This window comes from Phaenicophaeus curvirostris, chromosome 2 (genome assembly GCF_032191515.1).
Source record: "Phaenicophaeus curvirostris isolate KB17595 chromosome 2, BPBGC_Pcur_1.0, whole genome shotgun sequence".
Taxonomy (NCBI): Eukaryota; Metazoa; Chordata; class Aves; order Cuculiformes; family Cuculidae; genus Phaenicophaeus; species Phaenicophaeus curvirostris.
The window spans coordinates 73,483,792-73,508,946 of NC_091393.1; positions in this window are offsets into that span (position 1 = coordinate 73,483,792).

The following is a 25,155-nucleotide window of genomic DNA, read 5'->3' on the forward strand; positions in this document are numbered from 1 at the left end:
AAACATTCCTACAGTCATCTTTCTGGCAAAAATCAGGAGCATGAAAAGGACAATTGACGTTAATAATTCACCCAGACCTAGAAAGCAGTTATTCTGTTTTCCTTGATTTAAATAAGAACTAAATGTTGTCTGTCCAAGACCTTGTGTGCCCAGTGGGGAAGATATAGCCTGGATCTGCCAAGAACCTCTGGTAAATCTGTGTCTGCCTTAACACATCATTAACAGAACATTTTAATGCCTACAGTATTTAATACCTACAGTATTAAAATGAACAAATCCTTCAAAGCCAGCCAAACAGCACAGAAATTCTTTTCCAGAACTGACTTCTACCATTTTATAGTTACCCTCCCAGTTCTTCCCAAACTACTCTTGTATGTGTTTGCTATATGTTGAAAGCCCCGAATCCTTACTTTATTACAAGAATTCAGGAAAAAAATCCCGAGTTACTATACATGTCTTAATTTTAAGCTGATTTAGTCTTTGAGTTTTTCTTTAGTCTAGGCTTTGTTTATGCAGTTACACACTTTGGCAGAGGTGTAATCCAAGGTGTGGGGAAAACAAAGGTCTTGCAGTCTTGATCTGTGCTTCTACTGTCTTGCTTTGAGCTCTTCTTGAACTCAACCATGGTAATCAGCATGGCGTTGCAACACCGTGCTCCAGATGGGCAAAATATAGAGGGAAACACCAGAGTGGGGAAAAAAAATGGGGAAAGCCTGGGAAAAACAATCCCTCTAAAAGCACCCAAACCATGAACAGGAAGGGTGTAGACTGCATTCCTGCAACAAGGGAGAGTCTTGGGTGCTGTTGGTGACAACTCTGGGGAGCGACCCCATCATTATCTATGCCATTGGTGTAGATGATATATTTCTGCCATCTCAGTACTGATGGATGGTGCTTGGCTGGGACTATCCATATACTTCTTGAACATCTTCTCCCCCTGGCATCTTCTGAGTCCTACTCTGTGCATGTCCTGACACTGCCAGATCTTGTATGCAGTGACTGTCAGAAGCTGTGCCAGCATCTATGGAGCCATCTGAGGAGCATCAGGCAGGGATGGGGTCTGCATTCTCTCTTTGCATTGTGGCTGCTGCTGCATAAGGGATGGACACCTGGGCATTTGTGGTCATTGCTGTGGTATGCAGCTTCGTCGGGCTGTGGGAGTAGATCTCATCTAGTGTACTTTTACTTCCTTACCACCTCAGGCAGCCTCCCAAGACTCGGGATGATCTGAGCTGAACTCCAGGTGAACTCTGGTGACCTGTTTTTTTATCACTTGGTCTATTCCCTAGAGACTCTTTATCAATGACCTGGATGAAGGCATTGAGTGAACCCTTAGCAAGTTTGCAGACGATACTAAGCTGGGTGGAAGTGTTGATCTGCTGGAGGGTAGGGAGGCTCTGCAAAGGGATCTGAACAGGCTGGACTGCTGGGCTGAGACCAATGGCATGAGGTTTAACAAAGCCAAATGCCGGGTCCTGCACTTGGGGCACAACAACCCTGTGCAGTGCTACAGACTAGGAAGTCTGGCTAGAAAGCTGCCTGGAGGAGAAGGACCTGGGGGTGTTGGTTGACAGTGACTGAACATGCGCCAGCAGTGTGCCCAGGTGGCCAAGAAGGCCAATGGCATCTTGGCTTGGATCAGAAATGGTGTGACCAGCAGGTCCAGGGAGGTTATTCTCCCTCTGTACTCGGCACTGGTGAGACCGCTGCTCGAATCCTGTGTTCAGTTCTGGGCCCCTCACCACAAGAAGGATGTTGAGGCTCTGGAGAGAGTCCAGAGAAGAGCAACAAAGCTGGTGAGGGGGCTGGAGAACAGGCCTTATGAGGAACGGCTGAGAGATCTGGGGTTGTTTAGCCTGGAGAAGAGGAGGCTGAGGGGAGACCTCATTGCTCTCTACAACTCCCTGAAAGGAGGTTGTAGAGAGGAGGGAGCTGGCCTCTTCTCCCAGGTGACAGGGGACAGGATGAGAGGGAATGGCCTCAGGCTCCACCAGGGGAGGTTTAGCCTGGACATTAGGAAAAAAATTTCACAGAAAGGGTCATTGGGCATTGGAACAGGCTGCCCAGGGAGGTGGTTGATTCACCTTCCCTGGAGGTGTTTAAGGGACGGGTGGATGAGGTGCTGAGGGGCATGGTTTAGTGTTTGATAGGAACGGTTGGACTCGATGATCCTTGGGTCTTTTTCAACCTGGTGATTCTATGATTCTATGACTCATCTGCTTTTCATGGAGCTGCTTTCAATTCATTCTGCTGCTAGTGAAGCTTGTTATATGTGATGATCTGAAACAGAAGTGAGAATTGTCTGCTTGGGGGGGAGGTGGAAGAGGAATCATAGACTCATCCATTTTATTATCTTACTGAAAGGTAGAGATAGGCAAATATATAGTAATGAGAGTGTATCTGAATTAATAGCACAGACACATTAATTAATGATACTGGTACATCTCCCTCCCTCCTCCCCCCCCACCCCCATCTCCTCACCTTGTACTCCAAGGTCTCCAGTCAAGATGTATTGGTTTTCCCTCAATCAGTGTTTCACTAAGCCTGACTACTTTTCCATGCATGAATACACATGTATATGCTTGCTCCCCTTCTCTCTGCTCCTCACAAACCCCCAAAACATTATTCTTCTTTTATCATTTCTTTGTCATTATCAATTTTCTATTTGACCATCCAATTTAATCAGTTTTTTTAATATTAATGTAATTTTAAAAAAACCCGTGTATTACAGCGAGGTCCAAGCTAAAGAAAACTAGGGCAGGGGAAGTTTCCTGTTAGGGAAATGGTTATCTGAAACACAGAAGCAGGAAGACACAAAATTGATGCTTGTCTTCTGACAGGCTGCACAAAATCCACACTGAAGCAAGCATATAAAACCACTCTCTTTCCTTCATCTTCATCCCTAAGTAACGTTTTCCCTTTCTTGCTCTCCTAGTTTAATTGACTAGCTTAAAAGCATGAAAAATCTATATCGTCTTTCTTCCTCTTACACACTTGAGGGTGGCATCTTCCTTTCTCTCTTTCTATAGGCTGGAGAGAGGTCAAGATCCTTTACTGATCCAACTATCATATGTAAGGAGAGAAGAATTTGGCGCCATCTGCAGCAGCTTGAATGGGAATCAATTATACCTGTATGAGGTGACTGTGATTTGCTGTCAGATCAGTAGTTCTGTTTTCCTTGTCTGTCTTCATTTTGCAAAATGGTAGGTGAGGACCTGAACTGAAGAGCTATTGAGAATCAGGTTCTTTATGCTTTTTGGCTACACATTTTGAGAGACAGAAAACTATTTACTGATGAATTTCATGTTGACCTGGAAAACTGCTTGCCAAAACACAAGTGGGAAAAAACCTGAAACAAGCACTTTATATTACAATCTTTGGGAAACATTGTGTTCAGTTTGCATTTTGAAGCAGCCATTTATTACTGGGTGGTGACAAGATAGAGGGTGGCAGTGAAGGGGTCACCCTTCCACAAAGCCATTTACCAATTTCTAATCTCAAAGCAATCTTTAAAAATAAATGAAAAGTGAATGCAGTCTGTATGAATTCAGAGATGACCTAGCACACAGCTTACAGCTGTTTAAAGTGGAGAATTTGGTGTGTGCATGGGGTGGTGGGAATGCTGGAAAATTGCCCTCTGTTTGGATATCCAAAATAAAGATCTGTTTTGCAAGGGAGCTGAGCACCTGGAACTTTCATCTAGCATTAGTCTACTAGCCAGATAAAACAGATAAATGCTAATTTAATCAAGCTATTAAATAATTATTTTTCAATGAAATAGAAGCAAAAAAGAAATCTTAGTAGCAAGGCTCTGAAGCGAATACCTTTGCCTAAGTAGTGTGTGAGTAGAGAATGCTAAACAGAGGCTATCCTGATATTTGTGTATACGCAGAACATACACACAAATATGCCTTCTCCCACCTGTATTTATACTAGAGAAGAAAGGAAAGCTGATGTATGAACCAACAAAAACATTTATTTTGGATGTCACCTTTTTAGAACTGACTTCTCTGCAGAATTCAAAAAATGTGTTTGAAATTAGAGAGGTCTGTTTACAGTGGATATAAAAAATAGATGGAAGAAGAAATCACTTAGAGAAATGCTAATCCCCTCCTCCACAAACTGCCCTTTGCTATGACCCTGACCTTTACTTCTGTCACTTGAAAAGATCCTTGAATATTTGTTGTGATATTTTGGGAATAGACAGGTACAGATTGAGCTATATGCTGGCTACTCTGACTCATTCCCTCCCTACAGATGAAGGTATAAGGAAAAATGTATCTAAGCATGCATACAGCCACATTATTTTTTATGTAGTGAGACATTCATGCTTAAATTAAAACAGTCCCTCAAAGTTCCTAATTTTTATTAGTGCAACACTGAGCTCTGGAAGAACTCAAAATTAATAAGTAGTGATTTCACTAATAATTATCTAATTTTCTTACTACATAATTACTTAACTTCTGGTGCTGTATGTGTTCACATGGATATACACTGAGTCGAACATATTTGTTCTGTCACAATCTGCTGTCATCTGTACTGTGGATGTCCAGTTTGTCTCACTAAATGTGATATGCTTCACACATGCAACTGTGAGACACGCAACTGTGAGAACAGTTTCTACTTTTATTAATGCTAACTGTTACCATGCCTGCAACTGCCAAGTGCTATGCAGCAATTACAGCAAGCTACTTAATATAGTGTCCAGTGGGAGAGGAGACTTTCTCCCTCAGTAGTTTAGTCAAATGTAGCAGCTGTTTTAGAGATAAAAACATGTACACAGCTGGCTTCTGGGTAGTTGCCATTGTTCTCTAAAACATTCACTTGCTCTAACTTTATCTAAGCAAATGATGGATTTAACATTCTTGGCATTATATTTGAAGTTCTCTTATTGATTTTTGGAGTGTGAGTTTCTGTTTCACACTCCAAGTTTTTATTACGTGAACATGAAACAATGTATACCTTAATTATATTTCTTAAATCACAGTTTGTGAAAGACTTTGGAATCTGCCTCTCTTTCCTTTATGATAATCTCAAAATAAAATCAAAACTCTTTTGAAGAAGAAAGTGCCTCAGAAAGGATATTTAGGTTTAGTCTAAAGTGTATTGGCTGCTACCCCTTTGGGAATAAGGCTCTTTTCAGATGTGTTGCTGTTTGTGCACATGGAACTGGTACTTGTCTGTACTCTGTTTAAATGAATGACAGAAGACACAAAATTAATTGGATACGCTGTACAGAACACTATGGGCTTTTTAAAAATTGTTATCAAGTTTACGTCATATCAGTATTTTGAAATAGTAGTTACTTTAGGAAGAATGAATGTTCTGTGATAACTTTTGTGTAATTATTTGATTTACTGTAGGGACATTACTGGGCACATATACTTTATTTAATTGATTCTTTCCTTAAGTTCAGGGTTAGAGTGTAGTATTTCATATATACTTTGAGCAACCATAAATGACCTGTTGCACATGTGTCACATGTCAGATGTGACAAAAACCCTGAAACCCAAGCCAATACTTTGAAGCTCAGACTTGCAATTTTATAAACTCCCAAGAAGGTATTACGGCATTCTCTGCTTATTTGCTGTTTTTCTGCAGTTAAAGTCTTACTCATTATAAATAAAAGACAGTTTTCATAAATCAATTCAAAGCTGAAATGTGACTTTTTTTTCTGTGTGTCACATGGAGGAATGTGCTATCTTTTAAAAATTAATTTATCTTGCTACTTGCAATTGCTTTGCAGCTATGCTGCAGAGATAATGTAACAGTGTCAAACATGCCTTCCCTCTCCAAGAGAAAACAAGCAAACAGCTGGAGTGATTCCCCAGTCATTCTTCATGCAATGTTCAGAAAGTCATGAGTAGGTACGCTAATATAGATTTCACTTCCAGGGTTACTCTACATATGTAGGACAATTGTCTTCCTTACAATAGCAATTGGAAAATTGGAGCTTCTGCAGTTGTTGTGTGCTTATTTTTAACTGGTCAGAGTTAACACAGATTCTCAGAACGTTATAAGTCCAAGAGCAAAGAAATACAGCAAAAATGTGAATTTTTTACATGTGTTGCCAGTTTTTGTCTCTGACTTTTTACGCAGAAAACTTTTTTTCCTCATCTCTATATTCTCCTGAAGCAAGCTGCTTACCAAACATCCTGTGATAATATCTTAGAACACGCACACACATACACTCCAAGTGATAAGATCTTGGTTGGAGAGATTGAATATTGATCAATTAGTTCTCTTGAGATCTCATCTTTAAAGGACAAGTGTGGCTATTTTGAACGTTCCTTGAATGAGTTTTGGTGTTTCATAAGCACAATTGTCAATTTAAATAAGTGAGGTTTAGTAGCACAAAATATACCACTCTGAAAAATCCACATGTTGCAATTTTACTAGGAGTGAAAACTTGCTTTTACTCTAGAGAGTACAGATACTTCTAGCAGTTCAAATAATAGAAAAGGCAGAGTGCTTTACTGGCATTTTTAGGTCATGTTTCAATACCTACTGAAATATTCTCTTTTATTTCAAAGTTTTTCCAGTTTGACTTATTTTCATTTTTCTTCCAGCAAATTCTGTTACAGAGTTTTGAACTCTCATTAAAGCTATGATTTATTTTCTCCTTTCAGTTGTGTAAAGCCACTGAAGCTGCGTGGCTATATTGGGAGCTAACTGGGTGGCAGATATACAGAGGTATAATTAACATAATACAGACCAAATGCACATCTACTTTAAGAATTATATTTGCACTTAATCTACTATGTATTCATAGCAAGAATAAGGGAATGACTTCTTACTCTTTCACCTTCAGAGTCTGAAGTCATAAAATTCAGTATGCACGAAAAACACAAGAGTGAATATAGAGCTCCATAACATAAATGAAGGAGAATCCACTTCCATTTTTTGCATGTAATTTTTCTTTATTTTTTTTTGAAAAAAAAAGAAGGCTGCTATTACAAGTGCTGTTATGTGTGGCTGTAGCAGCTTTCCAAGTGAGTCATCAGCTGTGTTTGGATCCAGACTTTCAGTTTTACTGCAGCTTGAACAAGAGTTAATGTTCCTACATTAACTGGCAGAAACAGCAGATTTTTATGGTCTAGGGATCATCTACTTGAGAAAAAGAAATTGTACCCTGAAATACTGGGTTTCAACCTTAGGAATCACTTCGTGGCTACATTTGGCAGAGCCTTTCCTGAGGCTGTGTGGTCAAAGGGAGGAATGAACAGATTGGTTTCACCTCTCATGCCACAAAAGGGGAAACCTCTGGCTCTGTATTGCTCCTCAGTATTAAATGCTGTGAAGTGGATGCGGTCCCCAGAAGAAGGTGGAACCTCAAACAACTCAGGATCCCGTGCATCAGGTCCAGTATCAAATGCTACCTGAATCTGAAATATTGAGTAAAAAGATCTTTGCCATATGCATAGAAATTATGCGACTTGATGCCATTGGAAGTATCATTAGGTGTCTAGCTGCACTTTTACAACCCCTTTTACTTTAAAGAAATCTGTATTTCAACATGTTTTACCTATGAACAGAACCTAAAATAAAGGTAAAATAAGTGTAACTGCTACAGAAGGAATTTAGTAGTTTTGTACAAATTCCGAAATAGAGGAAAGTCTGTGTGAAAGGTTTTCATGACAGCTATTTAGTTAAAAAACAATATGATATCTGGTTTTGAAAAAGAAAATTATTTGGGTTTGGCAAACCATTTTTTTCCACTTATACTAATTTTTGTGTGAGGGATTTTCTTCACTGTATGAAAAATCAAAATGGAATGAAAGATTGGCATAAGAGAAGCTGTCAGTCTTTTAATATGGAGATGTCACATGGCAAAAACCCCCAAACTAAGCTACATTCTGAGCAGTTTTAATGAGACTGGAACTATTTTGTTAATCTCAGTGGAGTTCAAGTAATTTCATGTTAATTTTGTTCATTTTTTTTCACTGTAAGAAAGGAGAGGATTGAAGATGTGCACAATTTATTGTGATTGATAACTCATTTTGGCTGTCAGTCAGAAGCAGGCTTTTGTTTCTGGTGCAGGTCAGCTGCGAGAACACAGAATGCCCCTCATCCCAGCACTGTCCAGGCAGAGCTTGACCAGCATTTCCAAAGCCCATAGGTGCTCGAGTTTCTCCTGACATGACTGTCAATTTAGTACCACATATTCAGTAGATAGAATCCTTTAAAATGAACAGTAGCAGCTATTTGTTTTGTGTTTTTTGTTCATTGCTCTTAATTTTATTCCTTGCTGTTAGCCACAGTGTCCATACATGCGCTTCTGCAATCTACTATGCAAACATAAAATTACACAGTTAAGTAGTCAAAAGTCAGGAAGTGAAAGCAGAGCTATACCTTTGCTCAAATACCATTACTCCTGAGTTTTAGTCATTTATTCATGGTTCTTAATCATACTCGGCTCTGACTGAGTAGAGCTTTAAGGGCACATTTCCCTTTACATGGAAGTTCATTGAGCTTTCTGTTTCATGCTGATTAATGTCATTCAGTTTACATCTAATTCATTTTGGGACACATTCCAGTCTTGGGGATGGGGTGGGGGAGTCCATCTGTGACTGTAGGGATCAATCATTTGGGTGCAATTAGTCTATAATAATTTGTAGCACCAGATCAGTTCTGTTCAGAAGTGCTTTTCACAGCTGCTTCTGACTTGCTGGTATGAATTCAGAGTCACACGAATTATTAAAAATGTATTTGCAAAATATGGCTTATAAATGCTGGGCAGAAACAAATCTTCATATTGTGTTCCTCCTAAAAGGTTTGAGAGATTGCAGGAACACTTTTTCTCAACTGTAAATGCAATCTTTTTGTAAGTAAAATGCTTTTATTGTGCTAGACTAGGAACAAATTTATCAGAAAGCTAGGTTTTTTTTTCAGTTGTTAGTTACTACCATCTCACACACTGTAACTGTGTTGATTGTGCTTTTTTTTCAGAGGCTGAAATAATACTAAAAAGCCCACTCTTCGTGAATGGATAGATACTTCAGACTTTAACTGTGCTATTATTGTCATGTATCACAGACTATTTTTATTTAAAGTAAAACATTACTTACATAAGCAGAAGTTTCCCACGCTGTCACAGGTTGAGGAGATCATTTCACAGATTTAGAGGGATCATTTTAGACTACTAGACTAGATGAACCTGTGGTCTGACATAGTTTGGTCATTTTGATGTACAATTTAAATGATTTGGGGCATAAATCCACCCTCAGTCTTAAAATACAGACTGTTTTGATATGTCAGACCAAGAAGTGGCAGATCTGTGGAATACAAACACATTGTTTTATTTGGTTATGTGTTTCACTCTATGTTGTTAACTTACTCTGTATTAGGGAAAATACAGGGTGTACTAGTCCACATATTCTGTACATTGCCCATTTACACTGGGTGCCACAATCTTGCATCTTTATCTTCTTGAATTACAATAGAGATATTCCACATAAGCTTGGTTTTGAAAAAAAATTAAGACTTTCCCACTTGGTTATAAATACAAGTACTATTCTGCTTCCTTGTCACAGAATTTAATTAACTTACACATCTGTGTCCATAGCACCAGTTTGGCCATTCAGTTTGTTAGTCACTAGTTCAAAACTCACTCAGAGGCTTGCAACCCAATGTAGGCTTGCCATAAGCTAATATATGTCTAGCAAGTAGAGAATCTAGATTGTTTAAGAGAAATGCTCTTTTTTTTTTTTTCTTCAGCAAAAAGTGCTGTTGTTGAAGTGAAAACTCAAAGTTACACACACTGTGTGTGGATTTTCTGGGAAAAAAAATCTTAGATGAGCATCATATTGTCTATGTAGGCTTACAAAGATGTATGTTAATGGAAAACATATTGGCAATACAGGCAAAACACCTGCAAACAAAATTAACTCACAAAATGCAACATTAGAAAAATAAAAAGCAGGACACATCTAAAAAACTGAAGATCCTTATTGGTGCTTCTTACAAATACTGAAATAAAATTATTAAGAGAAAAATAGAAAGATTTTTTTGTTGTTCTTATTGTTTTTTCTTTATCAGTAGGCTTCAGTAAACTGGCAAAGAAAAGCTACACTTATAAAAACATCCAACCACAGCTCTGAGTTACACAAGAGTTCCAGGAAAGCAAGTCAGACCTGTGGATGTTAGCGACGATGAGAAGTAAGAGGGAACAGGACAGCTGTTGTTCCTGCAGAGTCCCACTTGAGGGCTGCAAGGCAGGTGTGGGGTCATCTGCTCTCCAAGAGGGTAGAAGTCAGGAGGCTGAGTGCTCTAAGAAAACCTCATCCTCGCTTAGTCAACAGCAGTAATTATTCTGTGGCCTTATTGTATAATGAACCAGGTCTTGGAATCACTGATCTGAACAGTCTGAACTATCACTGGACTAGTGATTTTTTCTTTAACTTTCTTTTTGGTTTTCACTTGAACTGTTCTCCTTTTCCTATCTGGAAGGCTATATTTGGTGGCTGTTTATCCTGCAGATTTTGGCCAGTATTGGATTTTCCAACAAAATATCACTGAAGCTAATGTGTAGAAAGTGGAGACAAGGAAGGAGGCTACAACAAAGGCTGAGAAGCATCAGTGTATATAAATACCAGGAAGTAAACTTAGAGCATCCTCTTCCCCACCCTTTCTGGGAGGCGAGGTCCCAGCCTAGACTGAGTTCCTGCGTGCTGCGTCCATTGGCATAAACCAAATTACTCGTGGCTGTTTATATCTCTGCACAGTGGGTGGAAGGCATATCAGGCCCTGGGTATTTTAAATTCAGAACAGAATATTTTACACAGCTGCATTGTGAGATTTTTCATTCATCCACACGATAGCTATATACTTTGTCCGTATGAAGGTGGTTTATTATTTTTGTCATTTGACACTACTGCCACTGGGGTATGCAACTCTTGAAATGTATTTCTTCCACAATTCTACAAAGCAACAGTTATCTAAAAGGAAAATGGAGATAGTTATTTCTGTTTAAGCATAAAGAACGAGAGAAGAAACCTGACAGAATTAAATATTTTAACTTCTAAGAAGTCTGAGATTTGCCAGGAGCATTCTGGTCTTGAGGTTTAAAATATAAATTATTGGGTAAGCATAAAAATATTATTTTAACAGATTACTCTGCTTTGCCTATTTTCTTCCAGCTATGTATTTTAAACTATTTTTTTAACTGAAATCTTAATTAAGAAACTCATTCTAGCTAACAATAATTTCAGTAAGTAGGTCATCAGCTCAAATCCTTTAGCAAAACTTATTGCTTACAACCATATTCTAGGCAATTGTGTAGGTATTTTAGTATGTTCAACTGGAGGTAAATGATCCTGCAGGACTTTCATGGTTGTTTTGGGGTGCGCACTGGAGCCCAAGCAGTCTTGCTATGGAAAATCATCGAAACAGTGATGCCTGAAACTAGTAAGTCTCCATAGCAACTTAAAAAAATAATGATAGCTGTACCAAGAAATTTGCTAATAGAAGCCCTTAACACGTTTGTCTAGATTCAGTCATACTTTGTACTCATAATGAGTAGAATGACCACAAGAAAATGAGATGTAGAGGAATAAATATGGTATATCTGCTTTTTCTGGCATTTCATGCTGACTTCAGTTAAGTTATCTGACCTTTTCTATGGCAAATATAGCCATAACAGTTAAATGTAAAAATGTTTAATAACATAGCTTAATTACAACTTATTTTATCCTAATATACAGAGCATTTCATTTGTTATGTGGTATATACATAGTGGAAATTTATCATTTATAAGCATATAGCTATGTCTTCTGAGAACAAATAGAAAGATTCCCATGCTCATAATGTTAAAAGTATTGGCTGTAACAGTCTGTGTGGAAAGGATTGAATGAAAAATTCAGCAAATGCAAATCTGCATGCCTAATTAACTTGTATCTGATAGTTTCAAAGAACTAGCAAAACATCCCCATGGGCATTTAATGTTGATGATTACAGTCTTGAAACATGGGAATTTTCACATTGGGAAAAATCTAATGTTGTGCCAATATTTAAAAATGGTAACAGGACTAACTCGGGAAATTAAGGGCCTACCAAACTGAGATTGCTTAAACACAATTAATGTCCATCAGCATTAGCTTTGCAAAAATAAATTTTGTTATACTAATTTGATACCACCCTTTGATGTGATTACAAGTTCTTTTCAATCAAGATAATATTGTTATCTAATAAACTTTTTGAAAGGACATGTATTCACACCACAAGACAATTTGTTAAGAAAATAACACAATAGAAAAACATACTAATATCTATGAATTTAATTAAAAATTAATAGGTCTTATAACTGTAAATGAGGGATCATCATGGTAAAGGATGTTTCCTTTTGAGTTTCACCCTTGGCTACAACATCTTCGTTAATGAGACAAGAAAACATGGCATTTCGTTGATGAAGTTTACTTATACCACTAAAACTGGTGGAGAACTAAATGATAAATAAGGCTGGTGAGTGACAGAGAGAAATCTGAATTTCTTTACAAAATGGAACAAGACTTTTTTTGGCAGCCCATGCAGTGAGGAACAGTGTAAGCCACACTTACAGGACGGAAGAGACTCCATGCTGGGCAATAAGGGCTGAAAAGGATTTGATTTTATAATGGATAATCAGATACACGTGGAGCTCCTGTGGTGCACCACGACCAAAGTGCAAAAATGACCATTGAACAATAATCAGGAGCATATGAATAAAAGCAGGTGTAGATTTACTGGGAGGGAAAAGGGAAGGTGCTACAGAGGCCATAGCTCCTTGGCAAGGTCTGGCTTGGGGCTTTGTGCATCTGACAGAGTAGAAAGTGGGGCATTGTACAGCTCTGCCAGTGTGCCTGTGATGGGATTTAGCATCCTTCCACTGCTGTGTTCCATCACTGCTCACAGTACCCTGTTCTTATTCTGGTCATATTTTTAGAATTCTGGGGTTTTTTTATATATATATATATATACACACATAAAATTTATTTTGTTTTCCTTTAAAAAAAGCATTTGACAGGAACTCTGGGTGAGCTTATAGGGCTGGAAAATATGCTGAAAATGAAAGACTAAAGTTCAGATTCCTTTACTGAGTAAAAACCAGAAAATTGGTACATATGCATTTTTAATTTCTCTGACAATCGTTATAAAAATCCATTGCCTAGAATTAGAAAAATTTAGGTCTGAAGTAACTTACCATAGAGAAGGGAACTGGAAGAACTTACTGAAGACTACAATGGACTTCCTCTGAACAGAATATTTGAGACAATAATCTGTTTCCAGTCTGGCATAATCACACTATTGGTTTTGATACCTAAATTAATTTATGGGAGTCCTGTAGATGTATTTTGAAAGCAGTCACATTAGATCATCAACAGATTCCTTCCAATATTGATATCTTTTGGTAAAAAATGTGAAATAGACATGTTAGTCTGTTGAGATGATCTGTGGTGAGGACTTACTGGTGTTCTTGAAAAATGTACTTTGCAGATAATTTGAATTTCTAAGCTAAATATCAGGCACACACATATGAAATGTTCTAATTTTCACTATGTAATGAAAGAATGATTTTTCTGTTTAACATAAAGAACAAAATCTGGTCTTTGATCTGCAAAGCAACATGTTCAGAGATACTAATTTCTGTCCATGCAGGAAGGGGAAAGAGTAATGCACTACAGCTCTGGTAGTCAGGAGGAGGGTCTTTCCTGATGTGGGAATACAAATGAAAGCCTCAGCCTGCCTGTTGGCTGCCCTTGTCCCCTTACATGGGGTTGTGCAAGAGACATGATAGGGCTGGGCTTGAAGACAAAGGGAGAAGTGGAAGAACCCAAGGGCATAAACTCCCACCACTACTATGATATTAGAAAATGTTCTCCTTTATGCCTTCAGATGCCTTTATTTGCTCAAATGTTTTTTTTTCCTTTTAGTGAATTCTACTTAAAAGCACATATTAACTCAAGTTATTTTGTTTCTCCTTTCTTGTTGCACCTGCTGGCACCTGTTTCACCTCCTTGTACCTGCTGGCATAATGTTTCTTGCTGCTGAGTCATAGCTCTTTCAGCTGATTCAGCCATCCACTCCTCTGCCACCCTCCCCTTTCTGCTTGGAGTGATTCAGAGTCTGGCCTTCATATGCAGCCTCTTCCTCTCTAAAAGGAAACAAGCCTTTTACAACACGCCAACACACTCTGCTGCTGCTCTTATGGTGGGTCATTTGGTCTGTATTATGAGCATACTATCTGCACTATCATTGAAATGACAGAAACTGTGCCTTCTTGTACTTTGTTGACAAAAAGCCCAAGATTATCTCTAGAGTTCGTGAACTCCAGCTCTGCTAAAAGAAAAAAAAATGCTGAAACAACTGGAAAGAACATGGAGTGGACTTCAGTGGGCTGGGGAGTGGTGCTGTGGTGCTTGGTGGGGGGCAGCAATCCAGGTTGTCCCTAGAAAAACCAAAGATCCCAAATGATGAGCATCCTGCACAGGTGAATGGAGAAAGGGCAGGTTTCCTATCTCTTCTTCCCAAATGTTTCTATAAATGGGAGTTGGACTGGATGACCTTTAAAGGTCCCTTCCAACCCAAACTATTCTATGATTCTATGATTTTTCAGCCATCCAGTAGCATTCATGACAATGTGAAGAGCCAAGTCACTTCAGAGGTTGCCCGAGAAAACATATAAAAAACATATTATATATTTTTTAGTTTTTTCCCTTTTTTTTCTTTTTTTTAGATTAGTCCCCACCAGCCCTCTGAAGCATCTGGAGAGTTCTCTTCATTTACACTCTGACACAGAAACATTTATGTAAAGGTGCAGCCTCAGCATAACTTTGCTTATATGTACACTTGAGTGCGTGTATGTACTATCTACATCTGGAATGAGGAACTGTGTTAAAAATAAAACAATTATAAAAATAAAATGAAATGGCTTCACATGGAATGCATGCGGAAAGGAAAATACCAGAGTAAAAATGGAAAAATAAGTACGTGTCAGGCCAGCTGTAGGTTAGGAGCAGCTCTCTGAGAAGCCAGTGGGATTTGCTGGTGCCCTGCATGAGAAGGCAGAGACAAAGCACACTTGGCACTCTGGTGGCCAAGGCTTCAGTCACACCCACAGGTTTAGCCATGCAGGCCTCAGGAGTATTTCTCAGAAGCTAAAGACATCAGCTTTAGCAGGACTGTGCCCATACATAGTAATGACCAAAAGGGAGAACCCTGGCGCAGGCGGCAGGAAGCGTTTGAAAGTGCAAGTGCCAGCAGATATCTGCAGTATGGGGGAGCATCTCTGCCTTTCTTGATAACAAAGGGATGTTTCACTAACAGTCAAACACCCTGGAGGTGTTTAAGGCATGGGTGCTAAGGGGCATGGTTTAGTGTTTGATAGGAATGGTTGGACTCGATGATCCGGTGGGCCTTTTCCAACCTGGTTATTCTATGATTCTGTGATTCTATGATTCTAAATTCAGATATTAAACCCTTCTCACTCTATTCCTGAACAACAGTAAAGAGACCCTACCCTGCAAACAAAGCCATCGTATGCAGAGTTATTTGTCAGCCTCTAAGTTAAAAGAATTTTTATACCTTCCTTCAAGGCATCACTCACGATTAAAGTTAGGCATGATTTTAGGAACCTCAGAAAATCAACCACCTGATAAACTTTCTGCTTCAGGTTAAAATAAATTACATTTAAAAAGCATGTTTTGTGACAGCCAACATAAAGAACAGATATTGTAGCAACAAAGCTTTGTCTTAAAAATTATTAAATTGTTTGGCTTTTCAATAATTGAAGAGGCTTCATTACCATGCAAACAAAAAACAGGTTGGCTGGCTGTTCACCTTTTGTAAGATGGCATTTGCTTTGCTATAATAGAAGAAGCTTAGAAAACTAATGAAGGAACATAAAAATGCAAATTACTGCAGCTAATTGGCTGTGCCTTCTTACACCTTCTGAATTATTAATTTATGACCAAGTAAATCTGCCCCTTTTAAACTATATAATAAAGAACAACATTGTGTTATACGCTGTTGAGTGGATAGTGTTTGCTCCCTTAATTTTATGGTGAGTTGCTCTTGTTGTTTGCACTAGCAAGATGCTTGCAGTGTTCTGTAAAACTCTGCAGATCCATCACTCTTCTCATGCAGACTGACGTCATTATGTTTCTTATTTCTAATTCCTGACTGGAAAAAAAAAGACAAGAGATGATGCTATTATTACACTAATGCTAATTACATCTCATGCCATTGGCACTAATGTTTAACTGCACAGAATACTGCAGCCACCTATTTACCCGCCAATATGCGAGTAATTCTATCCATTTCAGTGTGGTAACTTACATTCATTAGTGATTACTGGCCGATGGGCTGAAGGAATAAAAGTAAAATGAAATATTTTATAACAGGGTTGAAATACGTACATTTTTTCCTGAATATTATTTTTTCTTTCATGTAGAATATCTGGGAGGATTCTGAAGAGCTGCTTATTTTATCTGAGATTTCCAGCCCCGTGACACTCTTTGGTATACATGAGCACAATTTTGCAAGCGCTAGATATTGTATCTGGCAGGCCTCTACATTCACTGTGTACACATATTCATAGGCATCCTTCACATTCACTGTGCACACTCATCGAGACTGTGCAGGGCATAAGCAGTGTATCCAATACTTTTTTTTAAAGGGCCACACTTTCTCAACTTGAATTATATTGCCCAAATGCTCCACAGTTATCTGACAAAATTAGATTAACGTGTTCAAGTAATTCTGTGGGACAACGGCTTAGAAAGTAATCTCGGTTTGCATGGTTTGCTTCTTCCCTGATGGCTTCACATATATCCCTATAGCATGCCTAAATTAACTTTTTGGTTTTATTATTTTAGAAAGGTATGTTCCAGCACTGGCTGCTTTTTCATAGATCATGCCTGTATGACCAAGACTGGAAGGATCTGGTCTGGATCATTGCTTTAGAGGACACAGGCAGCCGGCACAGGCAGTAGGAGGAAATGCTTCTCCTTTTCTACCCCTCTAAGGTAGAACGTTCGTTTTACAAAAAGTGATCTTTTGATATTAAATTGCTCATTCTCCATTTTAGCCCTCAAACAATGTCTTTATAAATGACAAAAACTGTTGCCTTCGGGTGGCGTTGCCTCCCGTGGCGTGGCGACCTGGTTCAGGAACGACACGGTGGCCAACCCCAGGCCACTCGGACCATCAGCTCGCAGACACCAATGTGGTGGACGGCAAATGGCGTTTATTGATACTTAACACAGCCTTATATAGCTTGGGCTTACGACGTCACTTCCGTCTGCTTACATCATGAACTGATACGCAATTGGCTACCCGGGAGGGGGTCCTACCTTCCCGTACATCGCGAGATCTTCCGACCGCCGGGCCCTAGCTACCCACATAAAACAGATTAGAAGTGGTTTTGCATATATTATTATATGCGGCTTAGTCATTTTATGGTACCCCAAATCGCAAATAAATCCATGTTCCAATGAACTCGTTTACTTGTCCCAGCCACTGCTGGGAGCAGGGCATGAAAAAAGCTTTGCTCAAGTTTAAGTGATCTGGCCAGATCAAAGCTTCAGTTATGAAGACAACGTGAGGGAATAGCAGTGAGTCCAGGGAACTTCTGGTGTTACAGGTAGGTAAATGAAAGATGAAGAATATGAAATAAGATTTCCTTTTACTTTGTGTGTCTTTTAGGAGTTTTGCAATTTGACTGCATGCAAGTTTTGCCTTGCACTCTTTTAGTAGTATCCAAATATCTCACTAGTATCTATGCATTTCCCGGATGGGAAAGGAAAGTTACCTCCAATTTGTAGAGGTGAAATTGGGAGATGGACGTTGGAAAATAGCTGCCCAAGGCTGCCTATGAAAACTTGGGCTGGAATGTGCACTGCTGTCCAAGCTGCTGCACAAGCCAATAAGCCACTTTGTTTGCAGTCTGGATTTTCAGAGTATTTTCTAAAGAAATGGAAAGAATACAACCTTCCCTCCAGGATGACAGAGTCATTGGCTCCTTGAGCGCAAGAAACTTGGTGGCCATAGAATGCCAGTTTTTGTTGAGCAGGTTCCTTCCTTCCTTCCTTCCTTCCTTCCTTCCTTCCTTCCTTCCTTCCTTCCTTCCTTCCTTCCTTCCTTCCTTCCTTCCTTCCTTCCTTCCTTCCTTCCTTCCTTCCTTCCTTCCTATCACTGAGAAGCTCTCTGTAAAAGACTTGTGGAATCTTATAGCTCAGTATCAATCTCAGACCTACTACTATTTGAAAGGGACATATGAAGCACAGGCTGCAAAGCATACATTGCTTAAAATATGATTGAAATGCGCAATAACTGCTAAATTAAAGCCAACAGAAGCAGTGGAGAAGATATTCTCGTATATTACCCGGAAAACCAAGCAGAACACCCCAGGTGTAAGTATTTCAGTAAGAGCATATATGTGGTAATTAAAGGCATTTAGACACAAAAGGATTTGGTCCAGAGAGATGTGGGGGGAAATGAGGGGGGCTGTGGCATTTACCTAAAACTTGCTGACAGCATCTGCTTCAGCCATCTCTGAACACCTGGAATCTGCTTCTCCCTTAACTAGGAAGGAGAAGAGTAGCAGATGTGTTTATGCTCTGAGAGTTATTGAAGAAACAGAAAAAAGACCAGGGAGAGATAATAAGTACCTGTAGATCCACAGAGAGAATGAAGAGGAGTACAGGGTCTAGTCATTTTCGTTTGTGAACAGGCCAAAAATACTAAAGGGCTTAGCCTGCAGCAAATTAGATTAAATATCAAGGAAAAATATGAATTAGTCATGAAGGGAATATTTTAGAATCAACATCATTGAGACTATTTAAGGCTAGACTTCCTAAGGCACAGCTGGAGATGGTTTAAGGTCAATTTAAGTCTCCCATCACGAAGAGGGCAGTGGAGCTCACTGGGAACAGGCTTCTCTCACGTTCCAGCCACAGGCAGCCTTTGAACCTCAGCAAAAGTTTTATTCTGCCTTCTGGAAAGTGACACCCTAGTACAGTAGCCCTCTCCCCTCTTTCATATTTTAGCCCATCAACTGTACACTTCTTAAACTGTTTTCTTGCTAGCACTGGAGGAAAAGCAGACCTCTGGAAATCTGCATTCTCCCTGTCTTGTTGGGGAGGAGATGGAGATGTTCATTCACGAAGGCATGGCATTTTCTGCAAGATGTGTGAGCACCGGCAAACTGAGCTTCTTCAAGAGAGGACTTTCGGAGGTGAAGCCAGAGTAATACTTATTGCCCCACAAGGAAAGAAACTCAGCACAGTGACTGAGAAGTTGCGCTACACTGATCATTCATCTGTCATGAACCACATCACTTCTTACCGAGCTCATTAATTCACACCTAAAGCAACCATTATTTATCTATGCTGACAAAGTTGTAATACCATCTGGTCAGGTCCTCACTAGCAGCGGAAACTCCTCCTATCTCAGGCTGAGTGCAGAAGGGGAATTGCTTTCACCATGCCAGGGACGCTCTGGTGGGAAATACGCGATGGGAACTCGGTGCTCAGCCCGACCCATGGTGTCCCCATCAAGGCACAGAGCGCAGAGCTGCAGCTTGCTAATCCCGGAGTGCCCTCTAGTGCCGACAGCACCGTGCAACTCCCACCCTGCCAAGGGGAGCACGTCCCCAACATGGCAGCCTGCTAGGAATGGCAGGAGCCAGCCTTGCCCCAGAGGATTGGGGATGAAAGCAGAAGAACACGTGAAGCTCCACATCTCCCTTGCAAGGGCTCATCTGATAACCCATCCCTGTGCAAAATGAGCCCAGACTGGCCATAAGTACTCTTTTCTTTTGCCACGGGGTATTCCTATTTTACCTTAATTTTTTATAAAATGGTTGAATGCAGAAGATGCCAAGTGATGGACAACCCACACTTGCAATATTCATAGAATTATAGAATCATAGAATCACTAGGTTGGAAAGGACCCACTGGATCATCGAGTCCAACCATTCCTATCAATCACCATGCCCCTCAGCACCTCATCTGCCTGTCTTTTAAACACCTCCAGGGAAGGTGACTCAACCACCTCCCTGGGCAGCCTGTTCCAGTGCCCAATGACCCTTTCCACGAAAAATTTTGTCTGATTTCAAGCCTGAAGAATATCGGTGAAGAATAAAACCAAAACCTTTTAATTTATAGGTATAATGTTACATGAACCCACTAGAATCTCTACAGTGTATTCATTGAATTTGGGCAGGGCAGCTTGCTCTTCATAGCAGTGTCACTGTCGCTCTGCAGCTTGTATACCTGGGACTGTTTGACCTAAAAAAATAATGATTTGGCCATATGCTATGCAAACAGACTAAAAAGGAGCAAGGAAAAGACTCTACCCTCACCTGTCATTTTAAAATGACAGATGTAAGGAAACCTTATAATGCTGGACATTGCCAGGTGGCTTCTGACACTAAATATCATCTTTCCAATTTCTAAGTCACCTGAATTCTTTGTACAATTAAGTTGAGATCTTCTACTTCCTGTTAAATATATGTCTACTACTCCCAGCTGGGAAAAAAAGAAAAGACCAGCAAACTTATGAGAGACAGCAGGGCAAAGAAACCCATGTGATGTGCCAGCTGTGGAACCTGTCACATCTGTTAGGAGGTTGCCCACTATGTGACCGGGTTTTCTCTTCAAAGATGCTGCTGTCATTAGTTATGGCCACTGTGGAGATAGATTTGGAGTGTAGGTAGAGACACTGTTATGGTTTGACTTGTAGGAAGATGGGGTTATATATAGGCTCCAGTGGCTCAAGGAATTAAGTGATGTGCCTATCTGTCTGTCTGTTGATGAAGAGCCTGGATAGTCTCATTAGAGAAGAACCTGGATGAGCTCTTTTGAGAAGATCTTTACATCTCCTCTTGACAGATTTGCCAGTAGTTCTTTTAATGACTGAGAAGGTTATTGACAACATGTCTTTAAGCAGTTCTCTAGTAGGAATTTCCATTTTGTGTTGTCTTCAGAGTTAGTGCATCCACTCCATTCCATTTGCTACTTTACTTACAGTTGTACGTAAGGACTGCTACTGCAGAAGCCATCAATTACTACTGCAGATAGTAACCAAGGAATCAAGAAATAGTTACTTAGTGGGGTGGAACATCAGAAGGAATAAATCATTTAGGAGTAGTTGAAGACATTTTATTTACTGTCACTGAGAACTTGCTCCCATCTGTGTAATCAGTACCAAAATGTACCTGAAAGACCTTTATGGACATTTTAGGAAGAACCTTCTGGCATTTGAACTAATATTGAAAAATAAAATGATTTTGATATAGTAAATGTTTTCAAACATGACATCTTAGCATATATTTAATCTTCGTAGAAACAGAAATTCAATGTCTCAAGGAAATAAGAGCCTCTTGGGGAAGGAGGCCATCAAAACTGGTAAAAATAATGATGAACATTAACATATTATTGTTGAATCAAAGTGCATTTTCTTTTTCCCATATTTGAAACAACTAAAAATCACGTTAGATTACTGTCTAATCTCTTGCTTGGAATAACAAAGTGAAACTACAGCTTTAGCACAACAGCCCTTATCTTTGTGTTGACTCATGGTGGAGCCCTAATTAACTAAGTAATTTATTAGAGGAATGGACTTATATGAATGACTTGGATTACATCATGTGAATCATATCTTAAGATATTTTTGACTTGCTGTAGTTTGTTTAAGTGTCAAGAATTCCACTGGCTTTTGAAATTTGTAGGAGAGTGACTCAGAACTGAGTTCAGAAATTCCTGTTGAACTTCATGTGTATTCTAATTTTAAAAAAATGTTTTGCTTTTATTTGCATTATTTTAATAATAAAAAACAAAATACACTTTTGTTTTACTTTGATGCTGATTTATTTTTTTTTCTTATGATTCTTTGGCATAGGTACTGACATAAGGCTGAACAAGAAAGCTAGGAAGGGCCCCAGACTAACTAATCTGATGTGGCAGAATAATGTGTTTTACAATTGCTTTGCAAATGCTCGATCTTGCAGCCACTCAGCTTATGGGAGATTCTGGAAAAATAGCAAAATAATAGAACAAGGATACAGATACTTTTGGAAATTAAACCTTAACTGAATTTCTGTATCATGAAGACTTGTCACTGCTGGGTGTCAGTCAGATCCCATGGCTCATAACTTCTCTACACCTACCTGATAAATACCAGAAGCTTTGTTCAAGCATTTCTCTTTTACTGAATGATAGCTTCATTAACTGAAGTTAAGTGCATCTCAGGAAAGTACGTCAATCTGTACATAGCTATAGGAAAGAAAGGCTGAGGTCACAAATTAATTTCTGGGGGCTTTGTGTATGTGATATTGATGGAAGTACTGTAAAAATGTTGATAATTAATATTATATCCAGAGGATCAGATTTAAATTGCTCTGTTGTCTTCAGCAATTAGTTGATGTCCTCAGATTTCTGCTCATAAAGTTTTTGCTTATGAGTAGGCCCTAAAGCATGAACAGACCTGCTTTCTATAATATATCTAAAATGTTTTTGCAGGCCTAGTTTCCTGGATGTTATCTGTTTGTTTTGGATGTTTGTAGTGCCATGTAAAGTTTGCTTTCTTCCTCTGAAATGTCGTAGCTCAGGACTTTAAAAATAACAGGTATGCAAAGATTTACCTTTTTACCTTCAAATATCATGATTTAAAAGTTCTGAGCCGTTCCATTTGGTGCCAGAGAGCTCAGTGCTTTAGAAAAAATCAAATTACTTGGTTTTCAACCTAAATTTAGATATTTCCATTAAAAAAACTGATGAATATTCCAAAGGAATGGGTTATAGAAGTTAATTATCACCCTAACACTTTGCTTTAGAAAGAAATATTTTGTTTAGTAAGAAATATGGTAAAAAGAATCCTACAGATAAAGGTACTTTAAAATGTGCAGATGATTAGACACTAGTGTGAAGGCCACCTGGAAGCATTTAAGAGAGTGAAATACTATGAAAGGCAGGACAGTAAGAGGGAACACTTGAGGTTCAGGGGCAAGGCTCACGTGCTTTTTTTCCGAAGCAAACAGAAATTATTCAAAAAATGGTACTTTTGCCCAACTGAATGAAATAAAGAGGACAAAAAGGTGAGAATTTATAGATGTAGGAAACACGTTAAACAGATAACCAGAGGTACTAAAGACCAAATAGAACTAAGTCTTCAATAAAGTGAAATCAGGAAACCTGCACGAAAACCTGTAAGCTTGCTGAACCATAGTTAAGGAGAGTGAGCATTGCAGTACAGTGAAAGATTTGTCTCAGTCTTCACCACGTGTTGTATTTTTCTGTAACTTATTCTTTATGAGGGACAAAAATAAAGGATTTTACAAGGTCAGAGTGCTGACACCTGGAGATACTGACATAATATTCAGATCTTTTTAAGCCAGTTTGTGTTTCATTTGATAAACATCTTCTCTATAAAAAAAAAATCCCTGAAGAAGTTAACAAAAAAACTAGTGAAGAAAAGGATGACATTTTAATTGATTTTTCTTTTCAGAAAATGCTTCATCCCTCATGAGAGGGATGGCTGAGGCGAATAGGGTTTTACAGAATGAGAGCTGAAGTGCTGCGCAATCTTGACTGAAAGATGGAAAAAATGACTGAAGTGGGATTAAATGGTTAATTTTTTGTATGGGCAAAGGTTAAAACTGAAGTGCTTCAGGCATCCTTTCTGAATACAAATGTGTTTACATGCATATTTTTCTTGAAAAGTGTGTGAGCACTGAGATAAAAAATATTCAGTAGACAAAGTGATCCTGGTTAGTTTGGATGAGAGATGACTGAGGGACTCAGGAGGAGGAAAGCAAGCTAAAGCATGGTATGGTGAAAGCTAAAAAACATTACTGACTAATGCAAGGCAAGGTACATGGAAAGAATAATTAGGAAAAAATAGCCTCAGCTACTCAGAAAAGAAGAAAAACAAGGTGTTATTGCCATTTTAAGTGGAGGTCAAAGTAAAAAGAAAGATGTCAGAAATCTTAGGGAAAAAGAAAATTACGATGAAAAAATCAACAAATTAAGAACAACTCTCAGTCTCAGTTGTGGGTGAAATTTTATTGCTGGAAAAGTAAGTGGAAAAAAATATCTTGCTGACAACTGTGATGTCAGGAATTCACTTGTTTTCATTTATGAAAACATTTCGTTTCATTTATGCTTTAATCACAAGAATATTAAAGATGAAGGCCAAGTCCAGCATGCAGCTGCATTAATGCTGTGGTTGTTATGAATTTCACCCCGTGGACCACTGGCCCAGTCCAGAATTATTATTCTTCTGGGAAAGTAAACATTTGCTAAAACTTAGTTTTTAAAAAATAATCTTATACAAACACGTTGCAGCTAGAAATGCTCAGTGGAGGTGTATGATAAATATATTGAAATGTTTGGAAAATTTTATTAATCTGTCACTTGGTTTTCATGACAAAATGATGTCTCCATTCATTATTTATCTATGTTTGAACTTAACTGCATGGTTTTAGTTGCATTTACCATATTTCCATTGTTTTATAAAACCGGCATGTTGATAAACAATTGTATAACTTAGTATTTGCAAAGTGTGAGTTTTACAGAAACACAGTTCCTTCATAACTGTCACTAAAATTATAGCAGTGTTAAAGCAAATAATGTAAATTACCTCACTTTATTTTTAAAGTAATAACCATGAGGATGTAGGTGTGGAGCTGAACACAAAGCCCGCGAGTCATTTCAGTTTCCCAGTGATTTGTATCATCTCTGTGTTTAATATTGATCCCTAGGCTGGCTGTTGCTTTATTTCTTGCTATGTGGTGCAATGGACATAGCTGACAACAGAATTCTTAAAGACACTCTCAGCTTTTACCATGGGGAAAAATGGGCACAGTATTGGCCTTGATATTGCCAATGTCACTACTCCAGCATGTGGAATTAAACGGAGACATCATCTGGCTTTTCTCTAAGGCAGTCATTGGAACAGAAAGAGGAACACAGCTACCAGCCATTTTCAGAAAGCAAAAGTGGCTATTGCATTTTATCTTCAGCAAGAGATAGATCACACCTTCCTCTTTCTCTTGGGGCTGTGAGAATAAGAGATATAAGTTAAAAATGAGAAAATGTAAGCATGCATTGATGCTGTCTGACCTTGAGAAACAAGCAGTACCCTCTAGAGAGCCTGATCCCCTTAGTCTCTGTGGGAGAG